Consider the following 17,820-nt stretch of genomic DNA (forward strand, 5'->3'; position numbering starts at 1 on the left):
ATATAAACAGATAGCTGTTACTAGTGTTACATGTAAGTATATTTATCATTAATTCCCTAAAGAAAACCTATTTTGTAACATGTCTCTTCTGGTTCTCATGACTAATGAAATTCCCTGAATCTATACCCTTTACATTGTGTAAAAGTGTAATCATAATTATGTTTTCAATTTTGATAGAATTTTTCAGGTATGAGGAATTATGAAATCCTTTCATCTACCTGAAATCACTCATTCACTAATTTATTAACCAATTTAGAACTAAAAAATTCACTGATTTATTCAATAGGTATTTATTATCAAGTGACCACTAAGTAACAAAAGCTGTCTTATAATAGATGCTCATACTATGGGGAAAATCAGACGAAGTGGGGACAGACACTAGCATGAAACAATCACACAAAAAGTAACCTCAGGTAGCAAAGAGTGCTATAAAAAACAATTAAGCAAAGTAATAGGATACATGAATGACTAGGGAAGGTAAGAAGGTGTTCTTTTCAGTAAGTGGATCAGAGCAACCTTCTTCAAGGTTGTGACACTTGAATCCCAACTTCAGTTGAGCTAGAGGAATGAGGAATTATGAATATTCTGAGGTGGAAACAAACATATTTTTAACTTTCCCTATCTCATCCCATCTTGTTGATTCTTTCCAAAAAAGATCCATGGAAGGATAGAGACATCACACAGAAGGAAAGTACAACAGTAGACACGATATTTCAGATTTTAGAAGAGAAAATCTGTGTCATTATGCCTCTTATTTCACTCTTAGTATTTTTTACTACTAAAATAAAATTATACTGTTTAAATTTATTCTCTTATCTCTACCCTAGAAATGTGATATCTCTAAATGATTTTGTTCAAATTCAACTGGAAGAAAACTATTATGGCTTAGAATTTAATAAAATGCCATAGTTAAATATTTAAGAAAAGCATCACTCCTTTAATGGAACATTGTACATTTAATAACAGAAACAAAGATTAACCACACTATCCATAGTATTTCTGAATCTGTGACTCAAACCTTCTTCTATCTGACCCATGTCTTTTGCACTTGCCCTTAGAAAAACCTCCTCATGATCAGTAAGAACAACTCCAGGACTTTCTGTTAATATCACTGAGGAACAGCCATTTCCTTACAATATATTTAATTTTTCTAATAATTTGGGTGAAATAACTGAGCTAAAGCCACTTCTCTTTCCTTGTTAATAAAAATTAAAGCCATTTTCATATTTATTTATTGACTTTACTAAGATATTACCATATATCTAATAATGCTTTAGTAACCCACAGGTAAATTTGAATATAAAGGTTAAATTAAAAAACCCTGCAAAACAGAAAGCAAAGTTTTATCTTTCTAATTCTAATTGCTATAGATGTGATAGTTTTTCATATTAGAACACTGATGCAAATAATAATAAAATGTTTAAAAGGATTACATTTTTCCTCCTAAAATTTAATCCAATTTCCTCTCCATTTCCTTGTATCTTTCACTATTCCCCTCTCTTCCTTATTTCTTTTCTCCCTCCTTCCTTTCTTTCTTCTCCTATAAAATCAGAAATAACATTTTTATTTTAAATATCCTAGAAAATATAATTAAATGTCTATTAGCAGATGTAGGATTTGAGGCATACATTGTAAGTGAAGACATTTTTTATTAAATGAAGTGGGCCACTTACTGTTCCAGCCTCCAAGAGCTTGAAATATAGTCATTTAACACTGGAATGTCGCACTTGGAATTCATAAGAAATAATTTTACGTTCAGTAGCAGGTTGAGACACAAAGGTGTTCCTCCAAGAAAAATCTATAATCTTGGACTGTAAATAGCCTGTGCCCCAAGAGGGAATGGTTAAATAAATCAGAGTATAATAAGATTACTATGCACTGTGAAGCAGTACTTTATAATGTTTCCAGTGAAATGGAGTAGACACTCATAATATCAAATGAATTTGGAAACCTTCAGTATCAACATTAATTCATCTAAACAAAAAATACACAAAGGAGGATAGCCTATTTATTAAATGGTCTTGAATTATATAACCAGTTGCAAATTTTTAATTTTCAGATCTCATTTTAAAAAAACAGATTATTAGGTCATTGAGAAATTCATGACATATTTTTCTGTGCACAAGTTCGTCATGACTTTCCTAACAACCCAATATAATGAATAAATAAATAAGTAAGTACCACAAAACAATCAGAAACAGAGACATAACTACTATTGGTTAGATATTTGATATCATTAGGATTTAAAGTTTATTAGTGTGAAAATTACATTGTGGAGGTTTTTTTTAGTACTTCTTTTTAAGTGAAGAATACTAAAATATGTACACATGACATTACATAATATCTGAAATTTGCTTCAAAATATTATAAATGGGGATGGAGTTGGTAGGATCAGTCATGAAATGAGATTGATCATGAGTTTACAATCCTTGAATTTTGGTTACTGGCATATTGAACTTCATTTTACTTTTCTACTTGTACATTTTTGTAAAGTTCTAATATATAATGATAAGAAGTATAGAATCAATAATGAAAAGGAATAAAGCAAAATATTAATAGTATTTTCTTTGGTTAGTAGATATGGCTAACTTTAATAATATTTCTATATTTTATTATTTTCACATTAAAATATATCTTGTTTCAATTAAAAAATGCAATATATACCATGTACATGTATGTATTCTACCTAGAAAACTTTTATAATAAAATAAACCACAGTTATAATCAATAAAAACAGTCTATTGAATTTTATGGTAACTATATGTAACAGTATGAAGATACACACAAAGTTTTATATGGATTAAGCTTGTATGTAAATTTCAGTACAGATACAACCTTTTCTGAAAATAAACAAACTACTAAAACATGAAATGAGTAAATGCTATTGTTTTGCTTTGCTTTTAGTTTCCAAAATGGAGCCAATATATGTCATATTTTGAAAATAATGAAGAAAATAAGCTCACCTTTCATAAAAATATTTTAATCCAAACAATTAGTATAGGCTATCTGATATCAAATTTTGGGAAATGTATGTTACTATATTTGAAGGCTACTTATTCTTTTTTTTTTTTTTTTTTGAGAGGTTTTTGCTATAGGGTGCGTGCACTCACCAGAAAGACAGAGAGACAGAAAGTGAGAAATCCCCCCCCCCCCCCCCCCGCCAGGAGGGATGGCCATGCCACAATCCCTTCTCCTCCATTCTCCTCTCGGGATCTTGGGCATGCACGCACACACGCCCAGCATAAGTTTAAGCCACCGGGTCCGGGACTGGAACCGTGGTCTATTACTTGGAAGTCCAGCAACATAGACATTATGTCAACTGCTGGTCCCTGAAGGCTACTTATTTTTATCTTTGTCATATGTTCATGTAGTTTTTCCAGGACTAAAAAAGAACAATAATCAATCAGATTATATTTTTGTTTAAATGTTAGACAAGTTTGGATCAAAGGCTGTTAAAAAATATCAAATATCCATGATTTCAGAGGGTAATTATAATTCCTTCACAGATTTGAGAAGTTTATATAAATACATCTCACAGTAAAGTAAGTTTATATTTTCTCAACTGTGAAATAATATGACAGATCTATCCATCAGTATTTACTGGCAGACTAGGCAAAGTAGGGATGTAAAGACGTTTAAAATGATCCCTCCCAGAGCTTATATAAGATTCTCTGAAGCAAGAAATACCAAGAAGAACTATAAGAACACAATAAATTATATGAAGAAGAGATCAGTGAAGTAGACAGGAGAAATTCCATGGACTAATTGAGACTTAAGCTATGAGTGATAAAGACTAATATAACAGTTAATAAACATATATTCTGAACTCATTCATGACCCAACTGTCCAACTAGCAGCAGCCTCAATTTTTTTTCCATATTTGGTTACCCAGAAAAGGGTATATTTAAGCTACCAGTGGGCAGACTTCCAAAAGGCAGAACAAACATGTAGGCAGTGCCAAGAGCTCAAGAGTTAAAGCTCGTTTATAAGAATTATCTTGACTTCTAGCTCCTAACTAAAATGCTTACATCAAGTTTTGGTTCTGTATAGCTGGCAGTGATGCTAGGTAGCCATAGTAGGCCAATGGACACCATATTGCTTCAACTTAATGAGGAACCAAGTACAGTCATTTCAAAAAGCCTTTTTGATTCTAGGGCCTTACTGAAATAGCAAGTATTTACTTTCAGTGAGTACACTATTTTTTTGTTTATAAATACTTTACAGATTTTGACATATATTTTGTTTTTAATCTTTCCTTCAAAATCTTTCTCAGTCCTACAAAATGTATATTTTAGAGGCTTTTGCCATAGAGCATGTGTGTTTACCAGAAATAAATAGACACAGAAACAGTGAGAGGGAAAGTGAGAAATCACTCACCGGGGGGATGACCCTCCCTCTCCTTCTATTCACTTCTCAGGATCTTGGGCACACACACACACACACACACACACACACACACACACTTCCCCATTGCGAGTTTCAAGTCACCAGGTCTAGGGCTCAAAGCACAGTTGGCCATGTCAGAGTCCAGTGATGTAACTGGTATGCCATCTGCTCATCCCACAAAATGTATTTTTTAAGGACTGAATTTATGTTAAGATTATACATCTTAAAGACTGCATTTTAAATGAAAAAATAATTTTAAGTGTTTTTTTTCAATATGAACTCGTTTTTCTGCTACTGTTATTTTTCTTTCATTCACCATATATCTTTTATATATCTGTACCTGTTTTTTTTAGTGGTTCTATTATTCATTCTACCCAGTTCCCCTCCCAAGCCTTCCAGTTCATAACTATGTCTTATAAGGGTGATTTGCAGTTCATAGTCCATGATGATATTGGTGGCATTTCCCATCTAATGAGAAAACAGGTGTTGGGACCAGCAGCTGGCATGATGGCTATGTCACTGGACTCCCATGTAGTCAACTACCATTTGAATCTCAGACCTGGTGACTTGAACTCACACCGGACGCATGTGCGTGCGTGCCCAAGATCCTGAGAGGAGACTAGAGGAGAAGGGATTGTGGCGTGGCCATCCCCCCTGGGGAGTGATTTCTCACTTTTTGTCTCTCTGTCTTTCTGGTGAGCACACATGCCCGATAGCAAAAACCTTTCCAAAAATAAACAAACAAACAAATAAACATGTGTCTTGAATAACAGGTTTCTTGATTAAACTTCTAGTTGTGGTTAATTCGTGCTTTTCTATTTTCATAAGTTTACAACTTTCAAATAAGCCAAAGCCAAAAGCTCCAGTATCTTCACACTGCTTTCACAAATAAGAAAACTACACTTAGCACCCTCGTTTTAAACAGTACAGTCTGCCTTCAGACTTGGATTTTACATGGATTGCTTTTTAAACCCTAGTTAATTCTAGACCAAAATGCATTACTTTTAGATCAGGAGCCCTGAAGCTTACAGCGCTAGTCATGCTTACTTTGCTTATTTTGCATGGATTCTATTGAAGTTTAATGTTACTATACCATTTTGACAAGAAATAAAGTAGCATATCATACTAAGTTTACTACTTTATGCACACTATTAGCACTTAAAAGTTAGAAGAGGTAAAACTAGAAAATAATAATGAGAAATAGTGACCTAATAGAGGCAACTGGAAAATAAGAACGTTTTGGAAGCCAATGGAAAAGAATGCATCAACATGAGAGCCGCAGGGAGAGAGATGGGAGGTGCTGGGGACAGGGGAAAGAATGGGAGAAAGAGTAGCAGTTGAACAAATAGCTTTATGCAGATCAAGTGAGATAAAACTTGATAAATATCCATTGCACTGAAAAGAATCGTTTCTGATGATATATCAACTTAAAAATTATCCTGGGTGAACCAGCAGATGTTAAGGTCGTTAAAAAGCTAGGCCCCCTCCACTCCCCACGATGTGAATCCTGGACCTGAAGGCTTGAAAATCATGCCAGACGTGTAGTGTACATGCATACCCTAAATCCCAGGAGGACAATGGAGAAGACGGGATTACAGTGTGGTCATATCCCCTCCCCGCCCCAGCCTGGGGGGGATTCCTCACTTTCCTCCCACTGTCTCCTACTTTCTGTCTCCAGGAGCACACAAGCCCTACAGCAAAAATCTTGAAAAAAAAAAATTCATGGTTGATGTTTGTTCTAATGGTAACAGCTACTGAAGACAATTGGTAAAAATTCACCTCCAAAAAGGTGAAATAATGGTAGCAGGTGAAAGAAAAATCTGATCATCTTAGAAAAATAAATGGAAATAAATCAGGAGAGGAAAGGCTAGATGTCTAAAGGAGGGGAACAAAAGAGACACAGTATACAGGAATTCCTTAATAGACAAGCTGGAATGTAATAGAAGATGAAAAGGAATAGCCGTAAGTAAAAAGAATGGTCAATTACTCCACCAGATTCAGAAAAAAAAAAAAAAAAAAGAAAGAAAAGAAAGGAACAAAGAATGGGTTTAATAAAGCAGCACTACGTGGAAAGTTGAGGTAGGACATTCTCATCTAGTGGTTTGTACTTCTCTTAGAAGCACAGGAATAGGTTTTTGGCTATAGGATAAAGAGGGATGGGGAGATTTGAGTAGTAGAAGAAAAACCCAGAATTGTTGCAGAATATAAGAGGGTGTGCTAGTTGGAGAGGGTCAGTGGTAGGGGCGGCAGTAGTGACAGCTTATTGGGAATTATTGACAATCAATTTGTAGTGCTTCCATTTTTTCCAATTGGTTGATTTTTTTTCCATCTGAACTTATTACTCTAAGTCAGATAGAATAAAAAAAGACTATGAGATTCAGACAATGTCATATGTTTGAGGGGAAAAGTGCTATTAAACAAGTGAAGAAAAATAAGCTTGGTACTAGGAGATAATGACTACAAAAGTAAGCCACACACAGTAAGACAGAAAGGAAGAAATCGGAGGAGAAAAAGAGATAATCAATACCTTGTGGGTTCGATGAGACCAAAATCAACTGTAGCAAGGTCAACTAGATTTATAAACAAGATGGAGAATAACTGATTTTTAAATTATTGATCAAAGTTAGTGCACTCAAGGTTATGATAATGATTATGATAAAACTATAGGACTGCGTGGCAGAGATATCCCTGGAAATAAAAAATTCCAAAGAATTTAGAGTTCAGAGTGATGAATGGGTTTTCTAAAAGAGTGCTGAATCCAAGCGAGCCAGTGGTGTGGTGGTTCAGATAGTTGGATCCCACATGACCAAATATGTGGTTCAAGTCCTGGACCTGATGGCTCAGAAAACATGCCATGCATGTGTCTGTTCTATGCCCAAAATTCCAAAAGGAGAATAGAGGGGAAGAGATTGTGGCATGGTTATCGTCCCAAGGTGGTGGGGGAGGTCTCTCTCACTTTCCCATTCTCTCTTTCTCTGTGCCTCTCTCTGAAAAGTGCCTCTGTCCACAGTAATATTTTAAAAGAACTTGGAATTCAACTCGATTATTGCAATTGACTGTCTTAAGTGAAAGGCTCCAATCAGTTGCCAAAATTAACAATGTATGAGTAATTGTAATTAGGAAGTGATTAGGTAATAGCACAAAATGAAGTAAATTGGGAAAATGAGAAAAATGAACCTCAAAGAAGGATAGTTTTCCTGGGGCCCAGAAACATCAAGAATGAAAAATAGTAACAGAGAATTTAATCAGCATTAAAGATAGTCAACTATTATAATTTATCTTTTTCTGAGTATATGAGATTGTACTTCTTTATACCCTTGAAGTTAAACATAGAAATATGATTTACTTTGGTCAATGAAATGTTAGCAAAAGTGCTTTGCTTCCACTTATGGAAAGAATATTTTAAGAGACAGTGTGCAACTATGTTCCTTCATTTCACGTATCAAATGGTAAAGAACACCGCACAGTAGTGACCTCACAACCTTGGCTTCTTGAGTAGAAAATACTGAGCAGAGTCCTCAGCTGACCATCACCCGTATGTGGTGGGAATGAAAACAATCTCTGTAGGAATACATTATTCAGAATTTAGAGTTTATAAAAGTGGAAAATCCAGCATGTGCTTTTCAATACAGTCAGCCAAAAGGAATGAAATCAAGCTATTTTAAAAGTAAGTAGTGTCTGAAAGATAGTATCAATAGGGCTATGGAGTTACCAATTTCAACGGAGAGAGGCCAAATAGAATAAGAAATAATTAAGGAAGAGATTGGGAGCAAAGAAGACTTCTTAATGGTGGAGGAAGGTAGAAATCCAGAGAGGATAATGAATCATTCGTTAAAAAAAGGAAAAGTTATTAATGTGGGTCAGAGCAAAGACAACAAAGCTCAGTGCATTCTGGAATAATAAAATACAAGGACAGTGAGACCTAAGAATCTTAAAATTTATTTGTGAGATATATTTTGTGATTTTTTCATGGCTTTCCACTAAATTCTCAGACAAATTGGTACTTTGAATGGGACCAGGTATCAACCCTCTACTCTTCTATACTTTAGTCTCCTACATGCTTTTCATTTGGATGTCTCCATCCCTATATTCCAGTGGGAATGCAGATGTTTCCATATTTATTTATTCTATCAGTAATTTTTATGGGGAATGGAGAAAACAAAATGGGAATGAGATGCCTGAGTTTATGTTTTCACCCATTTCAGAGATTTTTGCCATTATTTCTATCAGGAAAAAAGATATTAATGACAGCTAACACTTACTGAGTCTTATACTCTATTTGACACTATAATAAGTGTTTCATATTTTTTATAACATTTCATCCTTACCATGAAGTTCATATTTTATCAGTGCCCATTTTTTTGGTAAGAGAAGTGAGTTTCAGAGAACTTAAGCAAGTTGCCAACGATCACATTTCTGATAAGGAAAGGAGTCAAGATTAAGAAAATGGGCTGTTTCTCAAGTCATTTTACAGGTAATGCTTTAAAAATCTTTTTAAAAATCAAAATACATGTGGTGGACTGATTATCTTTCAACAGAGAATGAAAATATATTAAGGAATAATGAATTGGAGAATAGATTTTAGTGAAGAAAACAAATACAGATATATCACCTTGTCACTAAATTATCCAAGTACACGTTGCCATTTAAGCATGAGGCATTGTCTTTGAAGACATACTAAATCTTGTTTAGTTAAGGATCTATTTTGTACTCAGATATTTTTATTCTTTAAAAAATGTTCACACTATGTTTGAGTATATTCATAGGAATATGTGTCTACACACACACATATATATCATATATTAATGTTGTCTAGATACATATATGTGTGTATATATAAACATCTATTACACAAGTGTTTGTGTTGTTGTAATATTGTTCAAATTATTTTTTAAAAGTTGTAAAGGCAGCTATTTCTTCAGTGTCTATGATTTGTACAGTCAATGAAAACACAGCAAAACGCAAATATGATATACTATTACACATTCTATTTTAATTAGTAAATTCAACCTCATCTGTTGAAACTATAATCTAAATAACTTATGTAACAATATGTGTGAAAATGAGTCTATAATAACAAATATATAGAAGTAAAACATTGTTCACTCAGGGTCATGGAATGAAATTAAAATACTGGCTGGCAACAAGACTCATCATAATTCAAAAAATTCTTTATACAATGAAAGATTGATTTGAAAACAGAAGGACACTGGGTGTTTTGTTAGGATGGCTATTGCTGGCAGTTAGCCAGAGATTACAACTGCACAACCTTACAAACAGCATCAAAATTGACTGTTTCAACAGAGTCTCAGCAGGGTAATGAGTGGTGCACATTAATTCTCACTATGCATTGATGAGCTCTCTTTGAACTTTACCAAGGTTTAAACAATGGTGACGGGCCTCTGGTACTTTCAGAATATGTGGACTATAAACGGTGCTGCAGGAATGAGTTTCGTGTGTGTGTGTGTGTGTGTGTGTGTGTCTGTTTATGTTTTTGTAGGAAATCATATTTTAATCATTTAGATGGCTTCTCATTTTTAATTAGATCTAAGACATGAAGGAAGTTTGTAAATTTAAAGAAAGGAATCTTACCATCATTATCATAAAAAAAAAAAAAACTGGAGTGTCTCTTAGATTTGTCTTTAAAGTTTATATGTAGGTACCAAGATAAGAAAAGCCTGCACGCTTTTCAATGGCATCATGAAGAAGGAAAATGTACAAATTGGAGTATATGAAAGCCGATGGAAAAGTCATACTATGAAACATCTATGCACAGATTTAAAAAAATTTTGCAGCAAAGTAAACTGCACATTATGTCCATTTTTCTATCAACATTATATAACATCTACCATCATATCTATACATATACATTTTATTGTAGAAAAAAGTATCATCCTGCAGAAGGAATAAATAATAAAGGAGGACTAAAACAAATGGATGTATTAAAATATGTCTTACACAAAAAATAATTATTATATTTATAGTAAAATGATAGTATTGACACATTATTTGTGATGTTTAATAAGAATTTGGCTAGAACTAAACTAATAGTAGATATCACCAAGAGTTGATCACTTTAAATTTCCTAAGGTCCTTATATTGTTTTCAGAAAAGATAATTAATATAGCTTAATAATTTTAATTGTTAAAATTTTCATAAAACTGAGTAATAGAAATAAAGTTAATAAATTAAATTAATAGAGAGAAAGAATATAGATCCTCCCTAAAAAAACTCTTTAATCTTTTCATTAAAGACACATTATTGATGTGCTACTAATCCTGTATTCAATCTATTAAAGAAAAGTAGTTGTTTCTTAACAAGAAAAAATAGGTTCTTAAAAAAAAATAGTTCACTCGATTGTAATTCATATCTTTGATATTGTTTTCTATTTATTTGAGCAGATATGTGAGTCTACCTAGAAGGATGAGATATAAAAACAATGTATTGTATCAGTGGGTAGCATGGAGGTGAAAGTGGTTGGATCCCACATGGTTGACGGAGGTTATAGTCCTGAATCCATAAGCCTGAAAACACTGAGTACATATACACGTGTGCTCAAAATCCCAAGAGGAAAATATAGGAGAAGGTATTGTGTGTGACCATCCCTGCAGGGGACGAGTTCTTACTCCTTCTCCCCTCTAGGAAGTGTGTGTAATCTATAGTAAAATTTTTTTTAAAAAAAGAAAGAGCAAGCTAGAGAATGTTGATTCTCAATGCCATTCATTAACACCTAGAAAGAAATACCACTGTAAAGAAATATCACTAGAATGTCTTGTACTATTGGTATCTAATTTCTAAGATGTCTTTTAAGATCTTATCTGCCTTAGGGACCAGCATATGGCATAATGGCTATGTTGCTGGACTCCCACATAGTCAACCATGGTTTGAGTACCAGACCTAGTGACTTAAAACTCATGCTGGGTGCATATACATTCATGATCAAAATCCTGAGAGGAAAATGAAGAAGGGATTGTGGCATGGCCATCCTCCCTGGGGAGAGGTGGGTGATTTCTTGCTTTCTGTTTCTCTGTCTTTCTGGTGAGAAAAAAAAAAAAATCTTATCTGCCTTATAAGTTACCTTTTAAGTTGGATACCTTAGTTTCTATTTCTTATTCACTGAATTCAATTATATATTGGTTTCTAATTGTACCTGTCAACTAGGAGTAAGAGACAAGATCACTGTTATACTTGCATTGAAAATTAATATTCCAGTTTAAATAGAAGTCTCTTGTATTTAGCTAATTCAATAACTCCTCAATAAGTGCATGGTAAACACTGGAGAGCTGCATAAATATTATCTAGCCTCAGAACCAAGAGGCATACAATACTGAATCACTGCCATATGTGGCTCTGCTGAGTGCTCAATGCCAGTTTTAAACATCCTTCATTCAGCTTTTTCCTTAGTTCATAAAGCACTGTTTACAAATCATATTATTATCAATGTATTTTGATATTCTTATTTCTCTTTTACACTAAAGACACATTATCTTTCAATAGTGTGCATATACAATCAAACCTCATTTGAATTATTCCAATATATTTGTGAAAATTTTCAAATTATTTAAATGCTGGTTAAAAGTAAAAATCAAAAGTGGCTTCATCTGTGTAATGTTTTGTATAAGAAAACAAGAAAAATGTATATGAGAAAGTTTGAAGTGAGTAAAAGATAAGGGGAAGTATAATAATATGAAGAAGATAAGAGATATAACATGAGATAAGCACATGGCTATTGGAGGGCACAGGAATTGAGGACAGGACAATCAATTGACAAGTGCCCATTTGAACTTATGAAATAGGTAAGTGGAAATAAATCGTATGCTTACTGAGCAAATGTTTGCAGTATTTCAAGCATAAACCATGAATAAGAAATTTGATAGACATGGATTTCATATTCCTGGGAGACTGCAATGTAAAGCATCAAATTATTATAAAAGCACCAAAATGGATATGAAGTTTTCAACTGAATTGGGATTATATTCAAAGCACTGCAATTTCAAAAAATGAAATACATATACAAATGGCCCATCAAAAAAGACTACTAAGATGCTTAAAAGATAAATTCTAGAGCCCCTTGACTCAGCCCTCAAATGTACTGGGACCACAGAGGTTGGGGTAAATGAGGAGAATATGGTCACTGACTGAGGAGAGGGCTGACTACCTCTTCCTCTGTGGCCCACAGGTAACTTCAGTCAAGGCCATTGCCTGCAAGCAGCCTCCACAGAGAACAGAATCAGGCAGAAATGACAGGAGGCAGGAGGGAATTGTAAGGAACTTCTAGTTGCATGGTTTCTACTTGCAAAAGTAGAGGGGAGCCAACTTCCTAAAGCCTGTTGGGCTCTGGAGGAGGGGCCCTCCCTACCTCCTTTCTGGAGGAAAAAAAATAACAAGAGAAACAATTCTCTGAATCAGTGAGCTCCAGGCTTCTACCATGGAGTCTAGCACTCTCACCCAAAGAACAAGGAAATTGGCAGAGATAACACAAACCACAGGGAAGCACAGAGCAGAAAGGTTCAGGAGAAAAAAATACATAAACAGAAACATTGGACCTCCCATCTCACCTCCATTGCAAGCTGGCAACAGACCTACACCTTCCTACAAGCCAACTAGTAAGTAGCGTTTGATTTTCAGCCAGGTCTCCACAGCCAAGAGGAAGTAAAGATACCAAAGAAAACATGCCCCTATACCAAAAAAGACTGAGACCTTTAGGCCCTACCCTTTGTCTGGAAGGCAGGACAGGCCTACACTCTTCTTGCTATCAGAACCAAGTCCAGAAAAATGGTTACCTGCTCTAAAGATGCTATCAATACATAAAGTAGCTCTTCTGGCTCTCCATAAAGGCTATCAAATCCTACTCTAATTTGAAGATGTGACTGATCATAAGCCCTTCCTGAACCACTTTGCCACAGATAAACCTGGGACCTAAGGCAGTTCTCCCCCATGTAGCACTATAGAAACTATTCCAGAAATTAGGAAGAAGTGAGTACTACATCAGATGCCTAAAAATAAATGCAGACACAAGAAATATAAGAAACAAGGAATAAAATTCAATAAAATGTCAGAAAAATAATTTTGATTAGTCATTTTATAAAGAAATAGACACCCTGAAAAAAGAGTTAAACAGAATCTCCCTCAATAGTTTAAACAGCACATTAGACCGTGAAGAACAGATCTCTGATTCTGAAGACAGAACCTGGGGGTGGGAGATAGAGAAAATTAGAATAACATACAGGAAGTTCTGGACACCATTAAGTGTTTGAATGTCTGCATAATTGGCTTTCCAAAAGGCAAAGAGATGGGTAAAGGCATAGAAACTCTCTTTCATGGGGTCAGCAGGTGGTGTGGTAGTTAAGGTGCTTGATTTCCACAGAGCCAACTGCACTTCGAGTCCTGGACCCGATGACTTAAAAATCACACAGGACATGTATGTGTGCCCAAAATCCCAGGAGGAGAATGAAGAAGGGAGTGTGGTCTGGACATCCCTGCTCACTTTCCCTCTCACCATCTCTCTTTCTCTCTCTCCCCAGCAAGTGCACACACATTATGGTAAAAGGCATAAAAAAAAAAAAAAGAAAAAGAAAAAGAAAAGAAAAGAAATACTCTCTTACATAAAACTCTCTGAAAACTTTCCAAATCTAGAGAGACATTCAGATATCAAGATCCAAGAAATATAAAGAACCAAATAAATTCAGCATAAGATCCTCTCCAAGGCACAGCACAGCCAAGATGGTAAAAATTAGACAGAAAGTAGTCTAAAAGTGGCAAGAAAGAAACATCAAGTTTTTCACAAAGTTTACTCCATAGGACTGACCTTGGATCCCTCTCAATGGAAATAATTCAGGCAAAGAAGAAATGGGAAGACATATTTAAATCACTGAAAGAAAATATACTTCAACTACAAAGACTATACCCAACAAAAATATCCTTCAAATGGAAAGGACAAATGAAATCCTTCCAGACAAGCAAAAACTAAAAGAATTTGCCAACAGCAGTTCTTTAGTAAACAATTAAGGGGATACTAAATCAGGAAAAGGAGGACAAATGTCAAGGATAGGTTTGCAAATATCTATAATAACCCTGCATGATAATGGATCAAATCCTCCATGTAAAAGACACAGATTGGGGACAGCAGGGGTGTGATGGTAAAGGCACTGGATCCTAAATGGCCACCTCTGCAGTTTGAGTCCCAGAACTGGTAGCCTGAAAAAAAAATTTTGAAACACCAAGTACATAGGCATGCATATCCAAAATCCCGAGAAGAGAATGGAGGAGAAGGGATTGCAGCATGGTCATCTCCCCTGAGCATAATTTCTAACTTTCCTTGTCTTTCTGTCTCTCTGGCAAATATAATCACCCTGTAACTAAATAAATAAATGAAAAAGTAAAAGACATAGATTCATAGACTGAAAGTGAAGGGCTGGAAACTGAAACCAAAAAAAATCACTGAAGTCATGATACTTAGATAACACAAAATAGACTTCAGGACAAAAACTCTAAAAAGAGACAAAGAAGTATACCACATGCTCCTAAAAATATTAATTCACCAACACGTAACAATTATAAATATTTACATACCCAACACCAGGGCATCCAAATACATAAAGAAAAAAAGACTGATAGCTCTAAAGGGGCAGATAGGCTGCCGCATACTAATTGTTGGGGATTTCAACCAACTATCAACCCTGGACAGGTCGTCTTGAAAAATAATAATAAAGATACACAGGAGCTAATTGATGCCATAAACAAATAAAACTAATAGACATTTATAGAACATTTTATCCAACAGCCACAAAATATACATTTTTTTCAACCACACATAGAAGATTTTTGAAGATCTTCCATGATTTAACAGGGCATAAAATAAACCTTCACAAATTTAAAAGTATAGAAACTATATCCAGAATTTTTTCCAAGTGCAGTGAAATTAAACTTGAAATCAACAACATAGAGAGCCTTTGAAAATTCACAAAAACATGAAAACTAAATGATAAATTTCTGAAAAACTTCAAAACTACTGAAGGAAAAGATTTATCGAAACCAATGAAAGCAAATACAGGACTCTCCATAATCTTTGGAACATAGTGAAAACAGTCATTAGTGAGAAATTTATAGCAATTATTGCTCATAAGGAAAAGATAGAGAACTGGCAAATAAATGACCAAATGATTTACCTCAAGGAACTAGAGAAATAACAACCACAAAAACAAAAATACTAAAAGGAAAAACATAATAAAGATTAGAGCAGAAGTATATGAAATAGAAAATAAAAGAACTATAAAAAAAACAAGTCCTTCTCACTGTGTCTCTCTCTAGTAAGTCCATATACCCTAAGGCAAAACCTCTAATAATAATAATAATGATGATGATAATAATAATAATGTCACCGTAAATTCACCACCTGAGTCAAAGACAAACTCTTTTTTGTTGAATTCAAATAATCCTAGATTTGAGGCATGGTCATATGGAAAGTTTCTTCCCAGAATGTACTTGCCATTAATTTACATTGCTACTCTGTTTTATATATTATCTTATGTGTTTTAGCCATTAAATTACTACTTTCAAGATTTTCCTGTTGCAACATGTTTTCCTTTGCTTATCTGACTAGCTTTCTTTCTTTTTTTTTTTTTTTGGAGAGGTTTCGCTATAGGGCTCATGCGTTCGCCAGACAGACAGAGAGAGACAGAGAGACAGAAAGCGAGAAATCACCCCCCCAGAGGGGATGGTCACGCCGCAATCCCTTCTCCTCCATTCTCCTCTCGGGATCTTGGTCACGCATGCACACGCGCCCAGTGTGAGTTTTAAGCCACCAGTCCAGGACGCGAAGTGCGGTCGACTACATGGGAGTCCAGTGACATAGCCATTGTGCTAACTGCTGGTTCCCGTTTTGTTTTTTTGTTTTTTTAAGAAGTCTTTCCTATATTAAGACAAATTTTTATTGTCCTGATGTGTGAACTGATTGATTGTTCACTGTTTTGTAGGGGAAAAATTATGCATGAGATGTATAGGACTGTGCAGAAGTCGCTACATATTTATTAGTCTCTATAATATCAATTTAGCATTTTATTTTCTCTTAAGTGTCAATTTATGTCACTGTGCTAGTTTTTTCTGGAAATACATTGTCAAACACATTTTTACAGATATTCTAGGTATCTTAAGTTCAGAAATCATATTTTTAAGAACTTAATAATATACATGGGGGACATTTATACAATAACTTATTATTCAATTACAAATTAAATAATCCTTAGCTCTGATTTTGTGCTATAATATTGCAGTGACTAGCAATCTTACCAAAAGAATGTCGTTAGAGAAATAATTCCCTTAAAAGAAATCCTGAGAATATATCATAGAAAAAAAATCGGAGAAATTTTAATAATTTATTTTAAAAAACAAATATTGAACTGCCTTCCCCAGCTCCAGCTGCAAGATGGGGAAGTCTTTCACCAACTTCATGTGCAAAAATGACTTTCATCCAGCTTCCAAATCCAATATCAAAAAAGTTTAAAAGGTTGGGACCTGTAGTTAGCTTAATGGCTATGTTGCTGGACTCCCACGTAGTCGACCGTGGTTCGAGTCCCGGACCCGGAGGCTTAAACTCACACTGGGTGCATGTGAGTGTGTGTGCCCAAGATCCCGAGAGGAGAATGGAGAAGGAATTGCGGCGTGGCTATCTCTCTCTGGGAAGTGATTTCTCACTTTCTGTCTCTGTCTCTCTCTGTCTTTCTGGTGAGCGCATGTGCCCTATATCAAAAACCTTTCAAAAACCTTTCAAAAAAAAAAAAAAGTATAGATGGTGGAACAGAAAATACAAGAAGAAATAAGAAGAATTAATGCAACAATATCTTTAAGAACAAGAATTGTATGATAACAGATTGCTTATGGGAGATGCACGTGTAAAGAATTATCTTAATTTCATGTATGAGGCCCTGGCAGGAGCTAAAAAAGAGAACAAAGAGAAAGTAGAAACAGAAGGAGAGACTGAATACAAATTTGAATGGCAGAAAGGAGCCCCACGAGAAAAATATGCCAAAGATGACATGAACATCAGAGATCAGTTCTTTGGTATTCAGGTTCAAAATGTAAGGTTCATTAAATGTCACAAGTGGGGTCATGTCAACACAGATTGAGAATGTCCTTTGTTTGGCTTTTCTGGAATCAATGCAAGTTCAGTTCCCACTGATGGCTCAGGACCGTCAATGCACCCCTCGGAGCTAATGGCAGAGATGAGAAACAGTGGTTTTACACTGAAATGAAATGTACTGGGGTGAAACTTGACCACAAATGATCCATCACAGGAATATATTGCAAGTGAGGGTGAAGAAGATCCAGAAGTTGAATTTTTGAAGTCACTAACAACCAAACAAAAACAGAAACTTCTCAGGAAATTGGTTTGATTCGAGAAGAATAAGAAGAAAAATAGAAAAAAGAAAAAGTTTC

At 34.8% G+C, this 17,820-nt stretch overlaps 1 protein-coding gene and 1 pseudogene across 1 annotated transcript in view; one reads left to right on the plus strand and one right to left on the minus strand.

Moving 5' to 3' along the window:
• The window catches only part of GRIK2 (glutamate ionotropic receptor kainate type subunit 2), a 775,369-nt gene that overhangs the window by 214,392 nt on the left and 543,157 nt on the right, over positions 1 to 17,820 (minus strand). The window lies entirely within an intron of this gene.
• LOC106734514 (corepressor interacting with RBPJ 1-like) overlaps positions 16,811 to 17,820 on the plus strand; it is a 1,606-nt pseudogene continuing 596 nt past the window's right edge.

Source organism: Tupaia chinensis, unplaced genomic scaffold (genome assembly GCF_000334495.1).
Source record: "Tupaia chinensis unplaced genomic scaffold, TupChi_1.0 Scaffold000022_1, whole genome shotgun sequence".
Taxonomy (NCBI): Eukaryota; Metazoa; Chordata; class Mammalia; order Scandentia; family Tupaiidae; genus Tupaia; species Tupaia belangeri.